The sequence below is a fragment of the Sus scrofa genome, chromosome 9 (assembly GCF_054392235.1).
Source record: "Sus scrofa isolate SSC_HxYL_T2T_F1_AM1 chromosome 9, Sscrofa_HxYL_maternal_Yorkshire_Landrace_v2.0, whole genome shotgun sequence".
Classification (NCBI taxonomy): Eukaryota; Metazoa; Chordata; class Mammalia; order Artiodactyla; family Suidae; genus Sus; species Sus scrofa.
The window spans coordinates 42,239,789-42,265,695 of NC_139391.1; the positions used below are offsets into that span (position 1 = coordinate 42,239,789).

At 39.8% G+C, this 25,907-nt stretch overlaps 1 protein-coding gene and 1 long non-coding RNA gene across 3 annotated transcripts in view; one reads left to right on the forward strand and one right to left on the reverse strand.

The window, feature by feature from the left end:
• REXO2 (RNA exonuclease 2) overlaps positions 1 to 1,707 on the forward strand; it is a 146,442-nt gene extending 144,735 nt beyond the window's left edge. For both annotated transcript variants that reach the window (XR_014815351.1, XR_014815353.1), the window contains one exon: positions 1,520 to 1,707. The gene's annotated coding sequence lies outside the window, so the exon portion shown is untranslated. The remainder of the gene's footprint in view (positions 1 to 1,519) is intronic.
• A 2,102-nt stretch (positions 1,708 to 3,809) lies between these two features.
• LOC146399864 (uncharacterized) overlaps positions 3,810 to 25,907 on the reverse strand; it is a 112,858-nt gene continuing 90,760 nt past the window's right edge. Inside the window, exons 2-9 of the long non-coding RNA XR_014815366.1 lie at positions 22,943 to 23,071; positions 21,314 to 21,415; positions 20,716 to 20,815; positions 18,849 to 19,037; positions 14,639 to 14,805; positions 12,772 to 12,828; positions 9,212 to 9,317; positions 3,810 to 5,634 (exon numbers count right to left, since the gene is read on the reverse strand). This is a non-coding gene — a long non-coding RNA (uncharacterized LOC146399864). The remainder of the gene's footprint in view (positions 5,635 to 9,211; positions 9,318 to 12,771; positions 12,829 to 14,638; positions 14,806 to 18,848; positions 19,038 to 20,715; positions 20,816 to 21,313; positions 21,416 to 22,942; positions 23,072 to 25,907) is intronic.

Genomic DNA, 25,907 nt, shown 5'->3' on the forward strand with positions numbered 1-25,907 from the left:
AATAGGTTTCATTTTCTTCTTTTACCAGCCTTTTTAGCACCCCTCAAGCTGGAAATGATTTATTTAAAAAATTCAGATTTCTCTAAGAAATATTTTAGGCTTTATCAGTGTTTCCCTCGGGTTACATCTTCGTTTCTGCCTTCATCCTGGAATTTCAGGTTGTCTTTTAAAATCAGGTGGCTTAAATGCTGCCCTTCTAAAATTTTCCATTTCTCACAATTTCCTCTCCCCTAGAAACACCTCCTTCCCTGGATCCCCAGTTTATCCATAGACATTAGACGTTTCTGCACCCAAGAATAAATGTTATCCCTTTCCAGGCCCGCTTTTACATTTTCATACCTTTAGTGAAAAGACTTTGCTCAATCCCACACACAGGGACCACGGTACGGGGTAGTAAGGCTTTGTTCTGAAGCCACCAATGTAGCATTGGGGTACCTCTCCTCTGTGCCGAAGCAAATCGCATATGGTTATTGCAGTCTGCATACTTTGAGCCTGGATCCACAAGCTTCTTCCTGTTTCAGGAAAGGTGAGTGTCAGGCCTGCCAGCTCTACCTTAAGGAGGTACCTGGATCACAACTTCAGTTCTCACTTCAGAGGTGGGGAGGAGAAATGAAATTGTCACCGTGGTAGATAATTATCATGTTCTGAGACTTTCTTAGTCTAATTTTAGTTAAGTGACCAATAAATACTTGCTAAGAAAAAGTGTGAGTGAAGCTGGCACTTTGAATGGTCATGCGTAGGAAGCTGAACTGCCTGGTTTCCATCTAAGCCTTGTCATCAAGCCCCAGTTGCCTGGATTCAGGTGCATATTATCTCGTGCATAGTAGGCACTCAATAAAATTTACTGAATTAAACAGAAAGAATCTCAAATACAATGTAGGCAAGACAATGATATTGACAATGGCAGTGATTCATTCTCAGACCAACAGAATGATAGCTTATGGTCATGGGTTTGAATCCTTCTGGGACTTGTATACTTTTTTCAATTTAATTTTTATTTTATATTGGCATATACTTGATTTACAATGTTGTGTTAGTTTCAGATGTACAGCAAAGTGATTCATAGTGATTCATATGTGTGATATATATATGATCTTTTCCCATATAGATTATTACAGAATATTGAGTAGAGTTCCCTATGCTATACAGTAGGTCTTTGTTGATTTTTTTTTTTTTTTTTTTTTGCTTTTTAGGGCCACACCTGAGGCATATGCAAGTTCCCAGGCTAGGGGGTGAATCAGAGCTGCAGCTGTTGGCTTACGCCACAGCCACAGCAATGCAGGATCCAAGCCTGGTCTGCAACCTACACCACAGCTCATGAAAATGCTGGATCCTCATGGATTTTAGTCGGATTCATTGCCACTGAGCCACAACGGAAACTCCTGATTATTTGCTTCAGTTTTATATATAGTAGTATCTGTTAATCTCAACCTCCTAATTTATCCCTCCCCCAATTTTTTCCCTTTGGTAACCATAAGTTTCTTTTCTCTCTTTTTTCGGTTGTGCCTGTGGCACGCAGAAGTTCCTGGGCCAGGAATCAAACCCATACCAACTCAACAACCCAAGCTACTATAATGACAACACTGGATCCTTAAATTGCTGAGTCACAGGAGAACTCCCCATAAGTTTGTTTTCTAAGTGTGTGAATCTGTTTCTGTCTTGTAACTAGTTTCATTTGTATCATTTTTAAAGAGTTCACATATAAGTGATATCATGTGGTATCTGTCTTCCTCTGACTTACTTCACTTAGTGTGATAATCTCTAGGTGGGACTTGTATTGTTGAACAGATAGGAATGTGCCAGAAAGAGCAGGTGCCCAAGACCGATGTACCCGTGCTCACAGGAAGCAGTAGCCCATCACACTGTGGATCCCTCCACAGTTTCATTTGTGCTCTCCCACACAGGAAGTTAAACATTTAAAACATCTCCATCAATCCTTCCAGTCGTATGTATAAGCGCGAATCAAGAATGTTTAAGATCTGTTTCACAAGGTCTTTAGGATCCTGATAATCCTCCCAACATTCTCGATCATGCTCTCATCGGCCTTAACAATACTTCTTTATGTTTTTATATAATGACTATTGGAAAAGCTCTTTTAATCTTGTGTGACTGGGTCCAGTTTGCTCACTTCTTCCCTAGGGAGCCTCTAATAGGGGATATATTACAGTAGGTCTGATTTGTCTTTTCCCTAGGAGACTGGTGTCCACAATCTCCCAAATTCACAGCCTACTCTGAGACACACAGATTTCTAGATTTTAATTTGCTTGAGTCATATCGATATTGATATTTAATGTTAACCTGAGGTAAGCATGATAGATATGCTTGACTTAAAGAGCTGGGAGCACAGAAGAGAGTTTAAATGATTTGTCCAGGTCATCTAGTGAACCCTCAAACTTAGAGCTAAGGCCAGGATTCCTGTCGCTTTGACCTCTGATTCAGAGTACTTTCTACCACTCATTGTGACTCCAGCCCATATGGTCGAACCAAGTTCGGGTAGATCCTGTGGTTCATATGTTTATTGTTCATTATACTTAAAAGAAAAGGCTTTTTTTTTTTTTTTTTTAAATCATGTTTTCTTTCGACTTGCTCAAAAGCCTGGTGTGTGCATGATATATATGCTCTCTTTGCATTCAGTGTGTGGTTTCCTCATCTTTGAGCAGTTTCCTTTCCCCTACATTTATGGGTCTAAATGAGGGATCTGAACATGAGCTCAGTCAGAGGTAGAAACACAGAGCTGTGAGTTCACACAATAGAATATAACCCAGGAGGTCATCAGTTCCTTAGGGGTGTGAGCAGAGTAGGAGTGGGCTTCGCTTGGCCAGTGTCCAAAGGGGTCCCAGGAAAATGGGCAGATAGTATCAGTAAAGCAGAGAGCAGATGACATGCCATGGGGACTGAGCCACAAGTTAGGGAATAGCTGCCAATGCCTCAGGAACCAAACAAGATGTACTCCATTGCCAAGGAGGCTGCACTTAGTGGTGGGAAGTCTCATGTCCATGGAACCTGAGCACAAGGAGAAGGTCCTTGTGTTTGGAAGGATGAGATTAGATGCAAAAGCAAGAAAGACTCAAGCTCCAGTGGGGAGAATTTGGGATAGGACTCTATGTCACTAAGTAACAATGAAGGGCAACGGCTGTGTGGCTCAGCTGTGTTGACAGAGGGACAAGGCCAATACTGATGCAGGCGTGTAGGTAGATAACTCACCATGGCCGCAGATTTACTAGTAAAAGAGGGTCATGGCTCTGTGCCATTTTCAAGTATACTGTCAAAAAGTGTATGAAGTTCAGAGTGACTGCCATACCCATAGCCCTCTTTGAAAAAGGTGACTCTCTGACTTCAGACTATACCTCAAAGCTACAGTCATCAAAACAGTATGACAACTGGGACAAAAACAGAAATGCAGATCAAGTGGTATAGAGAACCCAAAAATAAACCCACACACTTATGGCCAATTAATCTACAACAAAGAAAGCAAGAATATACAATGGAGAAAAGACAGTCTCTGCAATAAGTGGGGCTGGGCAAACTGTACAGCTACATGTAGAAGAATAAAATTAGAACAATATCTAACAACATATACAAAAATAAACTCAAAATGGATTAAAGACCTAAATGTAAGACTGGATACTATATAACTCTCAGAGGAAAAATAGGCAGAACACCCTTTGACATAAATTGAAACAATTATTTTTTTGGATCCCTCTCCTAAAGGAAATAAAAGCAAAAATAAACAGATGGGACCTAATTAATCTTAAAACCTTTTGTATAGCAAAGGAAACCACTGACAAAATGAAGACAACTCATCAAATGGGAGAAAATATTTGTAAGTTATAAGATCAATAAGGGATTAATATCCAACATATTTAAGCAGATCATATGACTCAATATCAAAAAAACAAAACAACCTGATTAAAAATGGGCAGAGAAACCAAATACACATTTTTCCAGAAAGGAAATGCAGGTGGCTAACTGGCACATGAAAAGATGCTCAAGATTGCTAGTCATCAGGGAAATGCAAATCAAAACTGCAATGCGGTATCACTTCACACCTATCAGAATGGAAATGAGTCATTCAGAGAAAGACAAATATTGTGTGATATCCATTATATGTGAAATCTAAAAAACACAGCAAAATAGTGAATACAACATAAAAGAGACAGACTCAGATATAGAGAACAAACTAGTGGTTATCAGTGGGGAGGGGAGGAAAGCGCATCATAGGGGTGGGGAAGTGGGAGGCACAAGCTATTGGGTATAAGGTAGGTTCAACCCAAGGAATATGGCCAATATTTTGTAATAACTGTTAATGGAAAGAAACTTTTAAAAACTGTATAAAAATAATTTTTTAAAAGTAATGAAACAGTGGTATAAAGCTGCTTTATTATGCTAAATCATTGTTATCTGGCCACCTGTAACAGGTGAGCACCTGTTCCAAAAGCCACAGATTGGGAACCAGGCATAATAACACTGCCAGGTACGAGTGCTCCCATTCAATGGTGACTACTACATTCAGATCTCCTATTTCCTGGAGTTTGAGAGAACTGTATACATGTGGAGAAGGAAGCAGTTGATGGGAATTGATGTGAGAGACCTAGGGATCAAACAACAACGGCTGACATTTATTTGAAGATTTGTTACCTGCCTGGTCCTGTTAGTGCTTCTAATGGACTAACCCACTGTAACCCTCAGAACTCCACAATGATGAGATTGTCCCCATTTTCAGAGGTGGGCAAGAGGCACCAGGTTTTTAAAAATTATCGAAGGACACAAAATCAGTACATGGAAGAGGCAGGCCATGAAGCCAGATCTCCAGTGCTGCATTTTTTTGTTTTAGCTGCGCCCTTGGCGTACAGAGTTCCCTGGCCAGGTATCAGATCCAAGCCACAGTTGTGACCTTGGTAATGCCAGATCCTTAACCCACTGTGCCAGGCCAGGGATAGAACCTGGGTCCAGGTGCTCCAGAGATGCTACCAACCCCATTGTGCCACAGCTGGACTCCCAGTGCTGCATTTTTATCCACGCCAAGGTACTGCTAACTGGCATGAGATAGAAGCAAGGAGGCAGGAGAAACCACAAAACAGAGAGACAGAGTAGAGATTAGTTTGATGTTAACAGCAGAGGTAGGAGAAGCAGAGGCAGGAAGTCACTACCTGGTGGGGGCACGATGAAAACCTACAACTGCACCTGAACCCACTGCGAGGATGGCATCATGTCCTAAAGGCCCTTCCAGTTAGATCCTTGGCCATGCTTTCCATCCCTTCAGGCACTGGAGTGTGTCGGGGGTCTGGGAGGAAGACTTTGATCTCACTCTCTAAATGCTCAGGATTCAATTCTAAAATGTGACCAACTGTCCAAATTACATGAAACCAGCTACACATACAGCAGACACACGTCATTTGGTTTTTCCTCACTGGCAGCAGGAAACGATGTGTTTTCCATGAAGATGAAAAATAAAACACAGGAAAGTCAGGTGCATCTTTTTCAAATGCCCTTGACTTTGATACCTTCAGATAGTGATGTGTTTAGTTTCCTGAACAATTTGGGTGGATCTGCACAGCCTGAGCTGGAGAGTATGGGCATCTGGCCATCAATCCAAACGTTGAGCAACGGGTTTGCCTGGCTGAGACTTTATCTCTAGAATAGAAGGAGGAGGAACTTATTTAAAGAATCTCTATGCAGTCTTGCCCTGCAGGGTTAACTGGAACTCCTTCACTACCCAAGACCCTTTTAGTTATATAAGTTTACACCCATCTTTTTTCCTTATGAGAAACATGAATGAAGTGGAGCAACTTGAATACAGATATTTCAGAAAGAAAAGAATCTCACTTCTTAATATGAATAGGCCCATTGTCACAGCACATCTTTTCTCCGCATTAGAACACAGCAGTTGGAGTTCCCGTCGTGGCGCAGTGGTTAACAAATCCGACTAGGAACCATGAGGTTGCAGGTTCGGTCCCTGGCCTTGCTCAGTGGGTTAAGGATCCGGCGTTGCCGTGAGCTGTGGTATAGGTTGCAGATGCGGCTTGGATCCTGCGTTGCTGTGGCTCTGGCGTAGGCCGGCGGCTACAGCTCCGATTCGACCCCTAGCCTGGGAACCTCTATATGCCACGGGAGCGGCCCAAGAAATGGCAAAAAAGACCAAAAAAAAAAAAAAAACAACAACACTGCAGTAATCATTGCAAGAGTCAAGTTTTGCTGATGAATCCTAAAATCACTGGGTGAAAGTTTGAGGAGAAACAAGAATATCTTTCCACCAATGCATTTATTAATTTCAAAGTGAAAAAATGAATTTATGGAGAAAATCAGACATCAGCTTACTCAAGTGGCCAAGGTTAATAGCAGAAGTAATAAGATACTAGTTCTTTTCATGATGTCGTACCGAAAAGTGCACACTTCCATCCCTATTCCTGACAAAAACACATGACCTCAATCTAATTATGAGAAAATATTGGGTAGGACACAATTGAGGGGCATTCAACAAAATAATACTCTTCAAAAGTGCCATGATCATGAAAAATAATGAAAAATTAAGCAGCTTTCAGAGATTTGACAAGACTAAGGAGACATGATGACTAAGGCTATGTGGTATCCTTAGATTGGGTTCTTGAACAGAAAAAGGATATTCATAAAAACACAGGTGAAAGTCAAATAAACTCTGTGGGCTAGTTAATAGCCCCTAATGTCCAGTGTTAATTTCTTGACTTGGAACATTGTACAATAGTTACACCAAATGTTATCATTGAGTGAAGCTGGCTGAAGGGTGTATGAGAACTCTGTACTGTTTACGAAACTTCTCTATAATTATGAAATTATTTCAAAATAAAAAGTTTAGCAGCTTTCTCAAGTGGAGAAAATAATATATTTCTCTATGAAATGGTTCATTCCCATCATCTGCTAAATAGTTTATAATGATTTAATTATGTCACATTGCTATCTCTACATGGTATATTTCTGGGTCCTTCATTCTGTTTGGCCTACTTTTCATCTGTAAAGTCTGCTTTTCATCTATAAATGTCATAATTTGGAGGAAATTATTTTACCTTTTTAAAAAAATAAACACAGCTTTGCCTATCTTATTATCTGCTAGGGTAAACCTTTTGTTGCTCTCATTTTAAAAAATTACCTTTCTATGTACTTTTTTTTCATGTGTTGTTAATAATCAGTAGCAAGATGGGATACTAACAGAGAATGTTGTTTCCCTCCCTTGATCCAACCTTGGAGATTCCATAGAAATGAGAGGTGGTGATATATTTCAGGTATTAATAGAAACTGTGAGAGAGTCCTAGGAAGTCCAAGATAATTAGGAAGAGGAAGCCAACCCCAGGGAAGGAAAAATCTGGAAGCCATGGGCAGGACAAAGATGTAGGTGAGCATTCTGGGTCCTCTTAATCTCTTTATGCTGTCCTGGTTACAACACTGGTTGCCACCTCGCTACTGTAGGGAGAAAAAGGGCTTCATCTCCCAGCATCTAACTGGAGGCAGTGCAGTACCATCAGATACCATCTGGGGACCTTGGGGGAGAGAGGAGAAACCTACTTGTGCAAATGAATGAGCTAGTCCTAAACATTATTTAACCCTCTCCCCCATCGCTACCCTTGGGGGCACTCTTGTCATTTTGTTAGGGACAGTACTGCATTGTGTGGAACTTTTCTAGGCATTATAGCATACGTAGTATCCCCAGTTCCTTACCCTAAATGCCTGTATTAACCCATAATCATTAGAGCAACTCCCAGATTTCCCTCAAACATTTCCAAACACCTCCTCTGGTTGAGAACCTCTGGTTTAAATGACTAGGTCACAAGATGACAGCTCTTGGGAAGACCATACTTTGGTGGAGGTACAGAGAAGTCACTTAGGGTTAGGTGCGTGAGTAATAGGATGGGGAATTATGAGGACAGATCAAAATAGGTTCTTAGCTCTAATGAACCCTTCAGACAATCCCTGTAAATTGAGGGATTTATTAATGAGGGCACAAGCGAAGGCTTGGAATTTGGCCTCTTCTCTTAGGAAGACATTACCATTGATAGCCAATAATCCCAGGGAAATATAACCTCACAAGAAAAAATAACGAGACATCTGAAGAGCACAATCACTATATAAAAAAGGAAAGACATAATGGGCCACAGAGAGCAAGAATTAATATTAAAAAAAAAGAATTAGTATTAGGTATAATAAATAACATTAGAGAGAGAAAAAGAAGAGATACTGATTGCCTGATTGTAAAATAGAAATGAGCAGTAATAAAGAAGAACTAGTAGAAGATTCTTGGTCTAAAATATATAATAACTGAAATAAATAATAGTTGAGTGCAAGAGTAGAATGTACACAAAAATCAAACTAGTAACTTGGAAGATCAGGTTGAAGAACTCTCCAGAAATCAGCAAGAAGGAGTTGAAAGAATGTGAAGGACAAGCTAAAAAAATATGGAGCAAAGACATAAAAATGTCAATATCCATATTTAATAAGAATCCCGGAAAAGTAAGGTAAAAAAAATCAAAGAAACAGAGACACTACCTTATTTTCAAGTACTTGTGAAAATAAAAAATAGACCACATCCTGGGTCACGAGGGAAATCTTGACAACTTTTAAATTCATCATTTATATGTAAAGCACAGTGAAATCACAAAATATTTGGCAGTGAATAGCAATGAAATTGCTTTACATAAAATGTTGTGGAATGCCACTCAGTTATACCAAGGGGGAAATACATAACTGTAAATAAAGCTGTTAAATAGCAATGAGAATTAACACTAAATGAGCTAGATGTTCAAGAATAGAAAAAGTACAGCATAGTAAACCTGAAGAAAGTAGAAGTAAGGGAATCACAAATTTAGGAGTAGATAATAATAGGAGATAAAACCAAGAAAAAATAGAAATGATCAAGGTAAAAAATGAATTCTTAGAACAAAACTACAAATGACCAACTTTCCAATATATTTGTTCAAGAGAAAAAAGACAAAATATATAGGATGCCAGCGATGGAGTGTAGGAGGTCAGAGGAAATTTTTCCTCCCTGACAACCACATTCATATTTAGATAAAAGAAATATCATTTCAATTGATTCTAGAAAAAATTTCAATAAAATGCAGCATTCGTTCCTAATTTAAAAACAAAGTATATGTAAAAACAACCTCTTAGCAAACTAGGAATTGAAGGAAACTTCAAATACAGGATATTTATTAAAACCTTATATCAAATACATTACACTTACCTTTGAAATCTTTGAAGAATTCATACTAAAGTTAGGAACAAATTAATGTTTGTCATTGCAACTTTTGTTCAGTATTTTCCTGGAGTTGTAGAAAAAGTAAGAAAACCTGAGGGGGGGGGAAGGAATGACAAGAGAGACAGAAAATGAGAAAATAGTCTGTTAGATGATGATATAAAAAGACCATCTAATCATCCACAAACTATTAGAAATAATAAGAAAGCTTGGTCGAGTTGTTTCATATAGGACTGTGAGCTGAATACTCTCCGCCCAAAATTCATGTCCTCCTGGAACCTCAGACTGTGACCTTATTTAGATATAGAGTCTTTGCAGATGTAATTAGTTAAGGATCTCCAGATGGACTCATTCTCAGTTTAGGTTAGGCCCTAAATTCAACGACTGATATCCTTGTAAAATGAAAAGAGGACAGAGAGAAAGAGGCCATGTGGAGATAGAGGCAGAGGTTGGAGTTATGGTAACACAAGCCAAGGAATGCCTAGGGTCCCTAGAAGCTGAGATCGGTGAGCAAGGATTTTTCCCCAGAGTCTTCAGAGGGAGCACCATCTTGCTGCCACCTTGATTTCAGATTCTAGCCTCCCAAACTATGAGAATAAATTTATGTGATTTCAGCCACACAGTTTATTATACTTTGTGTGGCAGCCCTAGGAAACTAATCAACATATAAAATCAATTGTATTCTAAGCAGTAATAATAACCAATTAAAAACATAATAGTAAACAATGCTACACATGCAGTAACATATAAAATTAGCATAGGATATAAAACATTTTTATGGGTAACATTATAAAATACTGAGGGAGATAAAAGAAGACCTGAATAAATGAAATGGCATGTCATGTTTATGAACAACAAAGTTTAATATCATATGGATTGCAATTCTCCCCCAAATTCTATCAGCTAACTCTCTATATACATATATATATATAATTATAATTACATAAGTGGTCTCTCTTTTTTTTGGTCTTTTTTTTTGCCTTTTCTAGGGCTGCTCTTGTGGAACATGGAGGTTCCCACCACAGCCACAGCAACTCGGGATCCGAGTCGTGTCTTCGACCTAGACCACAACTCATAGCAATGCCGGCTCCTTAACCCACTGGGCAAGGCCAGGGATCGAACCCACAACCTCATGGTTCCTAGTCGGATTCATTAACCACTGAGCCATGATGGGAACTCCAAGTGGACTCCATTTATTATATGGAAGAGCAAAGGTCAAAAGTAGGATAGCCAAATCTGAAGATCAAAATAAAGGGCCTACTCTACCAGACACTAATTTATTAAAAAGTGATTATTATTAAGATAGTGTGATATTTGCACATTCATGAAAAAATTGATCACTGAGCTAGAATAAAAAGCCCATAAATCAACCTACTAAGAAAACTTGCTAAGTATCAGAGCTGTCATTAGAATTGATAGATAGGATACACACTTTAATGCTAAAAAAAAAAAAGAAAACAGCATAAAATAAAATTCCTACCCCATATCAGACAAATTCCAGATAGGTTCATTACTAAAGTATGCCTGAGTCACCTTGCTGTACAATAGAAAATTGACAGAACACTGTAAACCAGTTATGATGGAGAAAATAAAAATCATTTAAAGAAAAAAAAAAAAGCCAAATTTAAAAACCTTAGGAGAAAATGCAAAAGAATGTTTATGACTGAAGCAAAGAGCTAGACAATCCAATAGAGAAAGAGGCTAAAAATATGAATAAATAATTCATATAGGATGATACTTCAGTGATTAATAAATACATGTAAAAAAGTGTTGGATATTACTAGTTACCAAGTAAGCAAAAATCAAAATCAGTGACAGACATATTACACTCTTCATATAAGCCAAATTTGAAAGTATAAAAGTTATAATTGGGGGGGCAAATATTTGACTTAAAGGAGTTTTTACACACTGCTGATATATTAATTTGGGAGAACAGTTTGGCAATATCTAGTAAAATTGAATATACGCATAACCTTTGACCCAGCATTTAGGTCTATTGGCTATATTTCTTTTTTTTTTTTTTTTTTTTTTTGTCTTTTGTCTTTTTTGTTGTTGTTGTTGCTATTTCTTGGGCCGCTCCCGCGGCATATGGAGGTTCCCAGGCTAGGGGTCGAATCGGAGCTGTAGCCACCGGCCTACGCCAGAGCCACAGCAACGCAGGATCCGAGCCGCGTCTGCAACCTACACCACAGCTCACGGCAATGCCGGATCGTTAACCCACTGAGCAAGGGCAGGGACCGAACCCGCAACCTCATGGTTCCTAGTCGGATTCGTTAACCACTGCCGCCACGACGGGAACTCCTATTGGCTATATTTCTGAGAAAAATCTCTTGATTTTGCTAGTTTAAATGCAGCTAACATATGATCTTCAAATAATGACACTTTATCTACTTTTCAAATTCTTACATTTTAAAATTCTTTTTCTCATCTGTGATAGGGATGATAGCGGGCATCCTTCTCATTTCCATATTGCAAAAGGACTAATTCTAAAATTTCCCTGTTAGGTGCAATAACTGCTATAGAATTTTGGCAGATAGCCTCTTTAAAAGTGAAGACTCCCTTCTATTTCTAGTTTTTTGAGATTTTTTAACACAAATATCTATTATAAATAAGAATAAAAAACCTTATCAAATACTTTTGTGTCTCTATGAAAATAAGCATTAATCTTTCCTCTTAGTGGAATTTCATAAATTTACAGATTTTCTATTTTGAAAAGATCCTGGCATTGCCAAGATAAATATAATTTGGTCATGAGGTTAAGATTACTTTACCTTATAAGAGGAATATATCTGTTTTTGAAAAACCTGAATTATAAAAGTGAATTCTCAATATGATTACTACTCATTTCAACAGGAAAACAGTTTAAGTATTCTCAGCATCAAAATAACACCTACCTTTACTGTAATGACACCAAATGCCATTAAAATAGGCACAGTTACTTTAACGGTTAAAATCATTTTGAGAACACAACCTATCAAAGCATTTTTCTTTATTAATCACATCATAGGTTTTATCTTTTCTCATGAAGGTGTTTTTTTTTTTTTTTTTTTTTTTTTTTTTTTTTTTTTTTTTTTAGGGTCACACCCTATGGCATATGGAGGTTCCCAGGCTAGGGGTTGAATCAGGGCTGTAGCTTCTGGCCTACACCATAGCGACAGCAATGCCGATCCTTAACCCACTGAGCAAGGCCAGGGATTGAACCCATGTCCTCACTGATGCTAGCTGGGTTTGTTAACCCTTGAGCCCCCACTGTAACTCCGAAGGCATTTTTTTTTTTTTTTTAAGCAATGACGTATCTTACCCTTAAGACTATGCTCACAAAGATGCATTAGATATGATTCTCAGCATTTGTGTGAGTCAGTCTTTAAGGGAAAAAGAAAAAAAAATCCAGGAAGAAAAAATGGGGCAAAAGAACTTGATGGAAATAAGGCAAATTTGTATATACCACAGTCACTGCGAAAGTTCATAAATAATGGGCATCAGATCTGAGATTATGAGTGCTGTCAAACAGTACATGGACCCTGAAAGAAGAGGCAGCAACAGCACACCTGCAAAGGTGATTCCATGATGGCTCTCGCTTCATGGGGGTACACCTGGTCAGGTGTCTGAAATAAAAAATAGCCCTTGTAAATTAACACAACATTGTATATCAACTATACTTCAATAAAATTTTTTTAAAAAAAGAAAATGACCCTTGTAAAACAAACAGGAGACCACATAAGTTGAAGCAGTGATATTAAATAAAACCCTTAATTTAGTTGGAGTCTCATAACCTGAATGGCCATTGATTGCTAACACAGGTATTTTATTTACCTTACGCACAGTTAGGTTTGGGTAACTAATGTGCCACGTAGGATTTTCATATCTATATTACTAAATTAAATGAGTCTGTCATTTTCTTTTATTGTGTTGTCTTTATCCGCTTTGGCATACATAAGGTTTCACAGAATGAATTGCAGGCTTTCTCTTCATTTCCTGGGAAAACCTTGTAAGACTGAATGATCTTGTCCATAAAAGTTCAACCACTGTCACTTGTAAAACCATCTAAATCCAGTGCTTATTTAAAGGAGAAGAAAGTCTTTAATTACTGTTTCAATTTCCTTAATGCTGACTGCTCTTTTTGAGCTTCTTTTTCTCTCTAGGCTAACTTGGCATTTTCTATTTTTCCAGAAATGTTTATTTTCTTTTAGTCTACAAATTTGTTAATCAGTCTTATAACACCCTCTCAGCTTCTGGAGTATATACATTAATTCTCATTCTCTATTTTGTTCATTAAGACTCTCTCGGGATTTAAGAGTTTTTTTTTTTTCAGTTTTTTCAAAGACTAGATTTTAGTTGTATTAATAATCGTTGTGGTATAATAAAAAATACATTTGGATTTTGTTCCTGGTTCTCGACACAGAGCTCCTAAAACTAATTTTTTTTGAGTGATAGGAGTATTTTTATGTTATTCATAACTAGCCCCTAATTTAGACCACAGCTGAGTTTATGCTAATGAGGTGACTCTGTGAGGGCCCTTAAATAGCCTCAGGCTGAGGCTGATCACCAGAAACACCAAACATGAGATTAAAGGGGAGATGGGAAACTTTTAGACCTATCTCCCAACCCTGGGGAAGGCAAGAGTGGCTAGAGTTTGAGATATAAAGACTCTTGAACAACACGATTTGGAGACTTTCTGGGTTGGCTGAACACATTGATGTGCTAAGAGGATGGTGCACCCAGATTGGATGTGGAAGATCCGCACCACTACCCCCCAGACACTGCGTCCTGTGCATCTCTATCATTTGGCTCTTCCTTAGTCGTGTCCTTTATAATAAACAGGCAATACTAGATAAAGTGTTTTCTTGAGTTCTGTGAGTCATTCTAATAAATAATAAAACCTGAGGAAGGGGGTGTGGGACCCACCATTTATAGCTGGTCGGTCAGAAGTACAGGTGGCCGGCCTCCCAAGACTTTTGACTAGAGTGTGATATGGGGCTGTCTTGTTGGACTGAACCTTTAACCTGTGGGGTTTGTGCTAACTCTGGATCATTAGGGAGAGAATTGAACTGATGTGTTGGACAACAGGTTGGTGTTATGTGGATAAATGACATGTATACGGTATCGGAATAAAACCGTACACTCCTTATTGATTCTTGGTTCTCCAGTATTTGGACTCTTGCTGACTTGTTTGTTGGGACTGTCTCTTCTGGTTTCTGAAGTTCAAGAGTTATCTAATTAAAACTTTCATGTTTTAATAAAAGTTTTCAAAGTAAATTTCCTTCTAAGTTCCCTCAGATGTATGTTACAAATTCTGACGTAATAATTTTGTTGTCATCAGTACTAAATATTAATGTCACACTTAATGACGCAAGACAGAATGCATTCTAAATAAGGAGCAAGTCAAAGATATCTGCTCTTACCACATGTACTTACGTAACACTTGAGGTTTGAGAGCAAGGCTAAGAGAATCCTCTTGAGAAAAGCACCCACGGCCTTCACACGTGAAAGGCAATGGCTTGCTGAAGCTGGGGACAGGGTAGGAGAGCTGTGTCATGTGACTTTGAAACAATGCAAGCTTTCACCAAGTCTATTGCAGTGGCCTGCCAAAGAGGAGAAAATGGGGGAGAATTAAGAGAAATCCCTCCAAAACACCTCAGGGTGCATTCGTCTAGTACACAACAGCATTCTCCAAAGGTTAGATGCAAGGAAGCTGGATGTAGAGCAATCTACTGAGGTGCAATAATCTGGAAGTGGGATTGGAGAGCAAATAAAAATCCCCAGAGACACAAAGAAGCTATTATCATGAATTGGAGGGCTGGTGGCTAGTCTCTTAAGCCTAAAAGGATAGAGAGCCTTATGTATGATTAGACCCAAGCTCTACTGGAGAGAAGCTCTGATCCTGTCTTTAAACTTTTTATTTTTTTAAGCATTTTTAATTATGGTTGATTTACAGTGTTCTGTCAATTTCTGATGTACAGCAAAGTTATGAAGTCATACACATATATACATTCTTTTTCCTGTCTTCAAAATTTTTAAAGCCAGTGATGAACTGAATTAAGTTAAAACTGTAACAAAGCCCAGATACATCTCAGATGGTGGTTAAATTGACCAGTTCTGCATTCCAATAAGAAGAGCATGCCCTTTTGAGGGAGGTGGGATAAATGTTTTCTCAATACATACTGTTTGTTTATATACAATGTCTGACACAGAGCCAAAAATTACAAGTCACATAAGGAAGACTTAAAGATGGTACTATTGTTGGAATTATTAGACAGAGACTTTAACATAACTGTGGCAAATATATTAAAGAATCTTGTGGCAAAATTGGACGATGTAAATAGATGAGAAAATTTTAAAGGATCAAAATTATTGAAAAGACCCAAACAGTTATTTTGATGGAACCTATAGAAGAAAATGTTAAAAGTGGAAAAAAATGCAGAACTAAAAAATTTATTTGAATTATGGCAGACTGGACTCAGAAGAAAGGAAGAGCAAACTTGAAGACAGGCCAATAGCAATTGTACTAAATGAAGGACCAAAAGAATTTAGCAGGCAAAAAAACAATATCTAAGATATATGGAGCAATAGCAACTGGCCAATATATAAGTAATTAGAGACCTAAAAGGATAAGAGAGAGGCAATCAAGCAGTAGATTTATCTGAAGAGATAATGACTTACAACTTTCCCCAAATGATAAAAGATATCAACTCACAAATATAAGAAGCTCAATGGACCTCTAGAGCAATAAAACAAAGACTTCCTCAACTAGACATATGATAATCAAACTCTTGAGAAACAAAGATGGAAATCTTATAAGCTGTGCCAGAAAAAGACACGTAACATCCAAAGTGTATTAGTCAGGAGTCTCCAGAGAAAGATAACCTATAGGATGCATATATATTAAACACTGCAGCATTTGCAGCAGAAATAGCAATAAAACTATATGATAATAAGAGAACAAAGGGTAGCAGGGAGTAAGCAGAATTATATTTTTGTATGATTCTTACATTAATTTTGGAGTAGTATATTATTTGAAAATAAGCTATCATAAGTTAAAGATGCACATTATAAACTCTAGAGTAGGGATGAATAATTTTTTTTCTACAAAGAGCCATATAATAAATATTTAAGGCTTTGTAGGCCAGAGTGTGTCTGTCACAAGTATTCAACTCTGCTGTTATAATGCAATGTGAAAATGACCATATGTAAACATGTTTATTGGAATAAACTTGTTTATTGGAACACATCCCGTCACATGTAAACATATGACGGGCTGTGTTTCAATAAATATTTTCTTTCAGAAAACAAGCTGTGAACAATTTTTTGACCTATAGATCATAGTTTGCTATGGTAAACTAGCAACCACTAATAATAAAACGAAGAGGTATGGCTGAAAATTCAATGAACTATACAGAGATTTGCACATAAATATTCATAGCGGCATTTTTCATAATGGCTTCCAAATTGGAGACAGCCTAGATGTCTTTTAAATGGTGAATATGGTATAGACAAAATGAAGTATGGCTATGCAATGAAATAGAATTCAGCAATAAAAAGGAATGAACTACTAACACACGCCAGGATCTGGATGAACCTCAAAGCTATTATATCAATGAAAGACTCAGGCACAAGAGAGCTCATATTTCAGGATTCCATTTGCAATATGAAATTTGAAATGTCCAGAAAAGGCAAGGCCGTAGAGACAGAAACTAGATCAGTGGTTGCTTGGGGTTGGGATGAAGATGAGATGAGAATGGAGATTAAGAGTAAATCAGCATGAAGGATCATCTTGGGGTGATGCACAGGTTCTAAACCTGATTCATGGTGATGCCTGCACACAGCCGTGAAACACAAAACAGGTTGAAATGGAGGAGATCTGGAGACAGGGAAGCGGCTAGGAGGAAGCAAGGGACGGACAAGTCCAGGGATATTTTTTGACTGTACACAACAGTCTCTGGAATAGTCTGCTGCCTCTTGGCTAATATTTAATAACCATTTTCCATGTTCTAACACTCTTGAGGGATATGACACGCCTCTCAGTTATAGCAATTAAGGTGGGGTGGTGGCTGCGTGTGTGCATTTGGAAGGAGGGTTCAACTGTACACTTGAGATGAGGGAATTATATGATATGTAAATACCTTTATGCCTTAATCAAGTCATATTTTTAAAAGTCCTTAAAGATTTCTGTTTTTACAGAAAAGATAACGAGCTGTAAAAAACACACTCTTACTCTCACAAGGAGAAAAAAGCCAGGTTATCTACAAAAGCCTAGCTTTCTTGAGTACATCTGAAAACTCAAGTAGCAAGACAACCAAATGACCTGAATTCCAAAGAGGGACAAGCCCTCTCAAGAAGAGATGAGATATATACACCATTTCATCTTTGACAGAGCACAGGAAAAAGAGAAGTGAGCTATGGAAAAAGAAAAGGAGAAACCAACAAAAGTGCAATGAATTGTTCAAGGCCATGTGTGGGCTTGTGTAGTGGTTTTAAATATCTGGACGTACCAGAAAAGAGTAAGTACAGTCACCCATGTGTTCGTCCTTATGTAACAGGGAAGAACAAATCTGACTCCATACTAGATCTGTTCTTTTTACCTTACTTTAACCTTTGTGCTGTTTGATACTGAACCCAAGTTCCCTCTGCTCACTGCACGACAGGCCAATAAATTCAGAGACAAGTTATTGGGTCAGGGAGTAATGACTTTAATTGGAAAGCTAGCAGACCAAGAAGATAGCAGACTAGTGTCTCAAAAAAACCCATCTTTCTTCAGTCCGAATTCAGGCTTCTTTCATACAGAGAAAGGGGAGGGGTCAATGGTCACTCACTAACTGTCACTCACTTGTGGGGAGGGCTCACAGCAATGCTGACCAATGGCTGAACAGGACCACTAATGGTCACTTGCTTACAACTCTCCACTGTCAATGTCCATTCCCCAGGCTTGTGGGAAAAGGGGTGATAATCTTTCTGGCTACTTCCTGCTGAACTTGGGCAATGAGGGGGTGCTCATGGGATGAAATTGATCAGCCTTATGCTGAGAATATTAAGTAATGCAATTCTCTTTAATTTTTTTAAGAATTAATCTTTATCCAAATAAGTTATTCAGAGTGAAAAATTTCAGCACAAAGGATTTAAGTATATGATTTCTAAATAAATGCTCCAAATTAAAATCATAGAAAATGCAAAAGAAAAATTGACAAGAAATTTGAATGAGCCCCTTACTTAAAAAAATCCCAATTGTTAAAAAACAGTAGAAGATAACTAGGAAGATGAAAATGACATTCATGACAGATATGATCCATGATTGAGAATAAACAAACAAAAAACCCAAAAAAAAAAAAAAAACCCAAACCAAGGTCCTGATACAACCATCAGAGTTACACAAACTTAAAAAGCCTGATCATAGAAAGTACATAAAAGATGTGGAGTCATGGGAACCCTCATTCAATGCTGCTATATGCAATTCTCTTTCTTTATCTACAACTATTTAAACATGGTAAAATTTCTGCTACAATGAAATTCTAATCTCAATGTTTATCCTTTTTAAAGTGCAACCTTATGTCTTCTAGGGGTTCGCACACCCATTGCTCTCAAGGCCTCTCAGGAGTTGGGTCATTTCTGATGTTAGTGGGGCTCCTTTAACCTGAGTGTGATGAATCCATGGCTTTACTGCAGCTAACTTGATAGATGAGTGCGTGGTAACACCACATGTAGTCCTGTCCACCTTGCAGTCAGCTGGTGCTCAGGCCCTTCTTCTCTCCAGGCTTTAAGAAGGATGTGATCTCCAGGTTGGAAAGGATGTAAGGTTACCTCAGTTGGATAGGCAGACCTGCTGGATGCAAACTCATGAACAGAGGTTAGTATAATGCTCAGAGTTCTAACATAACTGGCAACTGCTAGATCTTTCAGCACATTTATAGATTTCCCTGACTGAGGAGACATCTGGAACGGCCTACCATACAATATTTCAAAGGGGCTTAATTTAAGACTGCTTCTGGGAGCCACTCTGACCCATAACAGGGCAAGCGGCCAGGCCTTATCCTAAGTTAAATTAGTCTCTTAACATATTTTAGCAATGCTCCTCTTTAATGTATGGTTCATTTTCTCAGTCTTTCCTGTTGATTGGGGTCTCTAGGATGAATGTAGCACCCAATTAATTTGCAGTGCTTTAGATATTTATTGGGTTATGCTAGAGACACAAGCAAGTCCATTATCACTTTGAAGGGAGTTAGGTAGTCCAAATCAGGGGATCATTTCCTTAGGGAGGGCTTTAACCACTTTGGAGGCTTTTTCTGTCCTGGTAGGATATGCCTCCACCCATCCCGAAAAAGTGTCCACAAATACTAGCGTGGTACCTGAAATCTCCTGCGGCTCAAAGCAATTGGGTAAAGTCTATTTGCCATTCTTCTGAGGGGCAGGTTCCTCTGTGTTAGGTCCCCATCTGGGGAGGCCTCGCAGCAGGCTTTGGATCATTTTTAGCACAAATCATGCAGTTTTGAGTGGCTCGCTGGATAGTCATTTGTAGGTTAGGCCCCATTATGTATTTTTGAATCCATTACAAGGTGGCCTCTCTCCTGTAATGGGTACTATTATGAATGTGCTATAGCACAGGGTCCAAGAAGGCCCCAAGGACCAAAACAATTCCTACGCACTACATTTCCAGCCAGGCGAGGCGTGGTCAGTCCCCACTCTTCGGCCCTCTCCTTGTCCTTTTCTGAATATACTGGCTGGTATTTTGACAAGTCAGTCTGTGGGAGAAGTGACCCTATCCTGGCTTGATAATTGCCTTCCTTTGCTGCCTTCTTTGCAGCTTGGTCAACTAACCAGTTGCCTTGTATTATATGAGTTTCACCCTTTTGGTGGCCTGGGCAGTGCATCATGGCCACTGTGAGGGCTTATGGATGTGACGAGCCCCCTTTCTTTCCAGATTGCCCCATTAGTGTGCACCACAGAGAATGCATCCTTTGTCCAATATTACGTTTCCAAGGTCCCTGGACAGCATTTTCCCAAACAAGGTAGGGGAATTCTTAAATCCTTGGAGCAGGACTGTCTAACAATACTGTTGGACTACCTGTGTTTCTGGGTCCTGCCATTCAAAGGCAAACAGCTGCTGTGATTCTTCTGCAACAGGAATGCCTAAAAAAGCATCTTTCAAGTCTAAAACCAAGAACCAGCTGTCTTCTCCCAGAATAGTTGTGAGTAAAGTGTACAGATTAGGTACCTCAGGGTGAAAATCTTGGACTATTTCATTAATAACCCTCGAGTCTTGGACAAAACGATACTCTGCTGAATTTGGCTTTTTTACCAGGAGGATAGGGGTGTTATATGGGGATCTGTAAGGTTTAATCAATCCTGGTTTCAAAAACTTTTTGAGAATTGGCTGAATTCCCTTTAGGCCTCTTACCTTAGAAGATACTGTTTTAGACTAGGTGTCCCAGCATCCCTTTTTGTATTGGCCAGGTGTTTTTGGCCTTCCCTGGGGTGCCATCTGCCCACATTTCTGGACTTACCTCTTCGTAGACCTCTGGGGCATCCATGAGTGCCATCTGTAGGTTCAAAGTGTGCTCCAGTGGGACTCTGAGGTCAAGCTCTTCTGGTGAAAAAGTTGAGCTTTTAATTTACAAAGGTGATCTTGGCTCAGAAGAGGGATTGCACATGGTGGCAAACATAAGAAATTGTATTTCAGGGTGAGGTTCTCTAATTGGCATTCTAGAGTTTGTAAGAAGAATGACTTTGTACTTCTTCAGAAACTCCTATAACTGGGATGGATTGGGATGTTTTCTGTGCCACCCTGGGATTTACCACAGAGTATGTTGCACCTGTGTCTATTAGAAAGTCAATCAACTTGTCCTGTACTGTCAAAGTTACCCAGGGCTCCTGCAGGGAAATTGCAATTGGGTGCCTCAAGTCCAAGGGAGCCCCTGGGCCTCTTCATTCCTCATCAAAGTCTTCCTCTCTTCTTACCATATGAGAGGATCCCATCTTTTTTTTTTTTTTTTTTTTTTTTTTTACTGATTTTCATCTTATTCTTTAGCCCAGGGCACTCTCTTTTCCAGTGCACTTCCTACTTATAATAAGCACATTGTGCGCTCCCAGATGGTGGCTCACCTCTCTTCAGATTACTTGCCTTCGGGGAAGCCAATGCTGCTGCCAGAAAAGTAGCACTCCATCTTGCATCCTCATGTGTCTGCCGTTGTTCCCTGTTGAACACTTTAAAAGCAACATCTACAAATTGAGAAGGTTCGTTCCAAATTCACCAACTTCGGCAATCACCTTATATCTGGGGCACTTTGCCCAATGAAAGTCATATTTACCATTCTCATATTTTCAGGGGCCTCAAGCTTGCTAAATTCTTTATAGCAACTCTGATGGATCCTCATTGGGTTTTTGGTGTATCTCCTGAATTTTGGTTCATCTGCTTTGCCTAGGGAACCCCCTGTCGAAGACCCACTAAGATACACTTCCTCCAGTGCTGTAGGTGTGGCCTATCCCCATTATGAGGATCCCAGTCAGGCTCAGCAATGGCAACACCAGATTTGCTTCTGGAGTTCCAGCTGGATCTTCTAGATGAAGCTGGTATGCTTCCTATTTAGCCCTGTCAATGACCATCCTCCTTTCATCCCTAATAAGTATCATATTCATGAGTGTGACTGTCTACCCAACAGGGACGATGAATGGAAAAGATACAAAGTGAAAAGTTGAGTCACATGGAGGGGATCCTCTTGGTAAGTAGGGTTATGGTTTTTCCAGTTAAATAAATCTGAAGGATGGCTTGTGCATCCATAGAAACCCAGCTGATTGGACATTTACATTAAGGCCTCCTACAGGATATTGATGCAAGGGAAACTGTCCTGCTGCGGAAGTGGCTCCTGGTCCAGATTGTGTACCCTGCCAGGTCTTAGATGGTGACACCAAACCAGGCTCCTGTGCTCTGAGGGTTAACACAGAACCTTCTAATTGATCCCCATAAGGAGGGGGAACAAGAGAGGGTAAATATGCTGGTGGCTTGGGAGCGGTTGGAACAACTGCTGGTGCAGCTTGCACAGCTAATGAGGGAGCTGGGTTGGTCAGCGGTGGTTCAAGGTTTGAAATTGCATGTCCTCACTCTCATTTTCTCCCTCTCCCTCTTGCAGAGCAGGTTTTCCCTTGGTCTTCCTTGCAAACCACTGTACCATAGGTGGCAGCTGTCTGACTTCTTTTTCTCCTGATGCAATAGCAGAAATGCTTCTACATATGGAATCTCATCTTTTTTACATGCTCTTTCACTAAGCAATTCTGACTGCAAGATTGTATAACAATTTAGTGATCCATTCAAACGCCATTTCTCTCCTGATCCTAATACATACTGGGACCACACACGATTGCAATAGAGTACCATCTCTTTCTTAGTCATATGCCCACAGCTATATTTTGCCCAACTATTTAAGACATGCCCCAAAGGGCTTTCTTTAGAGATAGATGGAGTATTTCTCATATTTACAAGCTTAAGAACAATGAAACACAAAAAGCACAAATAAATTCCAATACCAAAAGCATAAACAGATTCCATTATGGATGAATGCAAAACAAAAGTGAATGAACCAGTTTCACAAATCAAATCAGATAGAGTCCAACAACAATTTCCCCCTCCAACAGGGTACCCCAGTCAAATGCAAAACAAATTGATTTCTTCCTTAAAGGAAACGCCCAAATTGAGAGGGGAGAATGTTTCTGGTTGTACACATCAGAGTGACTTACCTTACTTTATGGAACCCATCGGCTCCCAAACGTCAAATCCTTGCTCCAACTGCTAAGCACTGGGGCAGCCAGGGCAGCTTCAGGGAATTTTAAAGGGAAGATCCTCAGGACAAGTGGTCACGGCAGCTGCTAGGAATTTACCAGAAAATTCCTCAACTGTGGCTGCTGGCTACAAGCAGCAAGACTCCAGGTTTGGCTTGCCAATAATTGATACAGAACCCAAGTTCGTTCTGCTCATCACATGACAGGCCAATAAATTCGGAGATGAATTGTTGGGGCAAGGAATAATGACTATTTATTTTTGCTTTTTAGGGCTGCACCCACGGCATATGGAGGTTCCCTGGCTAGGGGTTTAAATCGGAGCTACAGCTGCTTGCCTACGCCACAGCCATGCGGGATCTGAGCCATGTCTGTGAACTACACCACAGCTCATGGCAACACTGGATCCTTAACCCACTGAGTGAGGCCAGGGATCAAACCTGCATTCTCTTGGATACTAGTTGGATTTGTTTCCACTGTGCCATGACAGGAACTCTGAGGTAACAACTTTAATCAGAAAGCTAGCAGACCAGGATGGCAGACTAAAGTCTCAAAAGACCATCTTTTCTCAGTCCGAATTCAGGTTCCTTTTATACAGAGAAAGGGGAAGGGAGGGGCCAGTGGTCGCTCACTGTCACTTGTTTGGGGGAAGGGCTCACTACAATGTTGACCAGTGGATGAGCAGGACCACTAAAGGTCACTCATTAGCGGTTGCTCACTTACATGTTGCCTATGCTGAGTCATGCTCTGCACCTTTTGTAACAGATTGTTGCCTATAGCTTGAAATAAATAGGATAGTCTGACCATGACCTGACCAGAGAAAAACAAGAACATTGTGACTGGACTGTGACCTGACCTATGTGGACAGCTGTAAGAACAAAGGATCTGACACCAAGAAATATACAACAAATAACTGCACCCCTCCCTCACCTTGCCTTTAAAAGGGCTTTGCTGAAAGCCTTCTTTCTAAGCAGGAACTACCTGTATCCTTGCATGGCCCTTCAATAAAGCTTTCTCTGCTCCAAACTCCAACATTTTGGTAGTTTGGCCTCACTGTGCATTGGGCACACAAACTTGCATTAGGTAACACACATGGCTCTCCACCGGTGCTTATGAGGGAGACTGGGGACAGGGCAGGAGATTGAGAAGAGACCCCTAGTTGGTGTAGGCAAGAAGGAAAGGATTGGCAGCTGCTAAAAGGTGGGCATAAAGTCCTGAAAACTTCCCTGGGCTCTTAAGAAAAACCTTTCAATCATTTGAGGAGGAGATGCAAACTCCGTGGCTCTTACGGACCAGGCAAAACTTTATTTCTAAGAATTAAAAATTCAATGTATTCTATCCTGGGAATAGGACATGTAACGTTCTCATTCCTACGACAGAAGCAAAGATCCAATCCTGAAAAGAGAGGAGGTAGGAGAATAAGACCCCTACATCTAGGGAAGGGACAGAAAGCCATATTGGACCCAAGATCGAATACTGAAAATAGTTAGAGGTCTGCTACCCCTATGAGGAGGGCAGGAGACTCACCAAGATCAACCATAGATATAGGCAGAGTGTGGCTGCTAGGGGAAGAGCAGCAACTCTGAGAAAGGCTCTCTCAAAGACCTAGGCACAGAGGACATGCCTAAGATAGAGGCTGGGCTAAGGAAACGGAGTCTCTCTCTTGCCCCCACCCCAGGCCTGGTACCTAGGAACAACAACAGCTGAGCAAATAGTGTGTCACTTGTGGAAGGAGAGCTTGGTGACATTGGCCTCAGAGATGGCTGAGAACAGAGGGGGCAGCAGGAACCTTTAAAGAAGGCCCTTTTGCATCTCAGCCCCCTGCCTAAGCCTAGAGCAGCAAAAAAGTTGAAGCCTGTGGTACACTGAAGGTTAATTGCGACAACAAGACAAGGTATTAGGTGTTATTAGGATGGCAACTGCATGTCATCTTTCTGTATCCAGGTTGGAATGGAACTTGTAATTGGATTGGACCTCGAAAGGTTTGTTACTCAATAGAAAAAGCTATTGACTCTCCCCCACACCTACATCAATATTTCAACTTGTCCTTTTGTTTACTTGAGTGTTTTATACTCTGGGGAAGTGTGCCCTGATAAGATTCAAGATGACTGAGGGATAGTCAGTGAGAGAAAGGTCATGGTGAAGGGGGACTCTGTGACCTCACTTGGGTTAGCAGGTAGATCCATTCTGGGAAAGAGTATTCATAACAGTTGAAGCTCTGGAATGGAAAATGATCCTTTTAAAGCCTTCTTTTTCTTTCTACCCCTTGGAAAGTCTTCAAGACACTAGGGCTACTTGTACCCAAGGCTTGAAGTTATCTTCATGATTTACAGCATCTGTAGGGTTAAGAGTTTAGACTTGAGAGTCAAACTGTACCCCTTGAAGGCTGTGGGACCTTAGGAGGGGGCATTAAGCTTTTACAGTAGTTTCTCACTTTACTGTAAAATGGAGTTTATCTTTTCAGGCTGATGTGAGGATTAAATGAGATGGCCCATGCATAGTGCTTAACACATGAGTGCTGTTCAATGTATGTTAGCTATTATTACTATAAGTCTCATCAGGGGGTAATAAAGTCCTGGAAATTAGAGTGAGAAGGAGGGGATGGAAGCAAAGACACATATTGTAGAGACTAAATTGACTTGTTGCCTGATTGAATATGAAGAATGAGCGAGAGGACAGGGTCAAGAATGGCTTTCCATTGTGAGATTCCCAAGGTTGATAGGTATGGTGGTGCCAGTGGTACACTGGAAAACATCCTGGTCTGTAAAAGATGGCACACTCAGCTCAAGCCTGTTCTATTTGGGATTGCAAGCCAAGTGGTGCCAATTCACCAATTTATTCAATCAAAGTCAGAAATCCAGATGAATATGGGAAATCTCCAAATTTTTAAGAATATATTTTAAGCAAAATATCATGGCTATGAGGT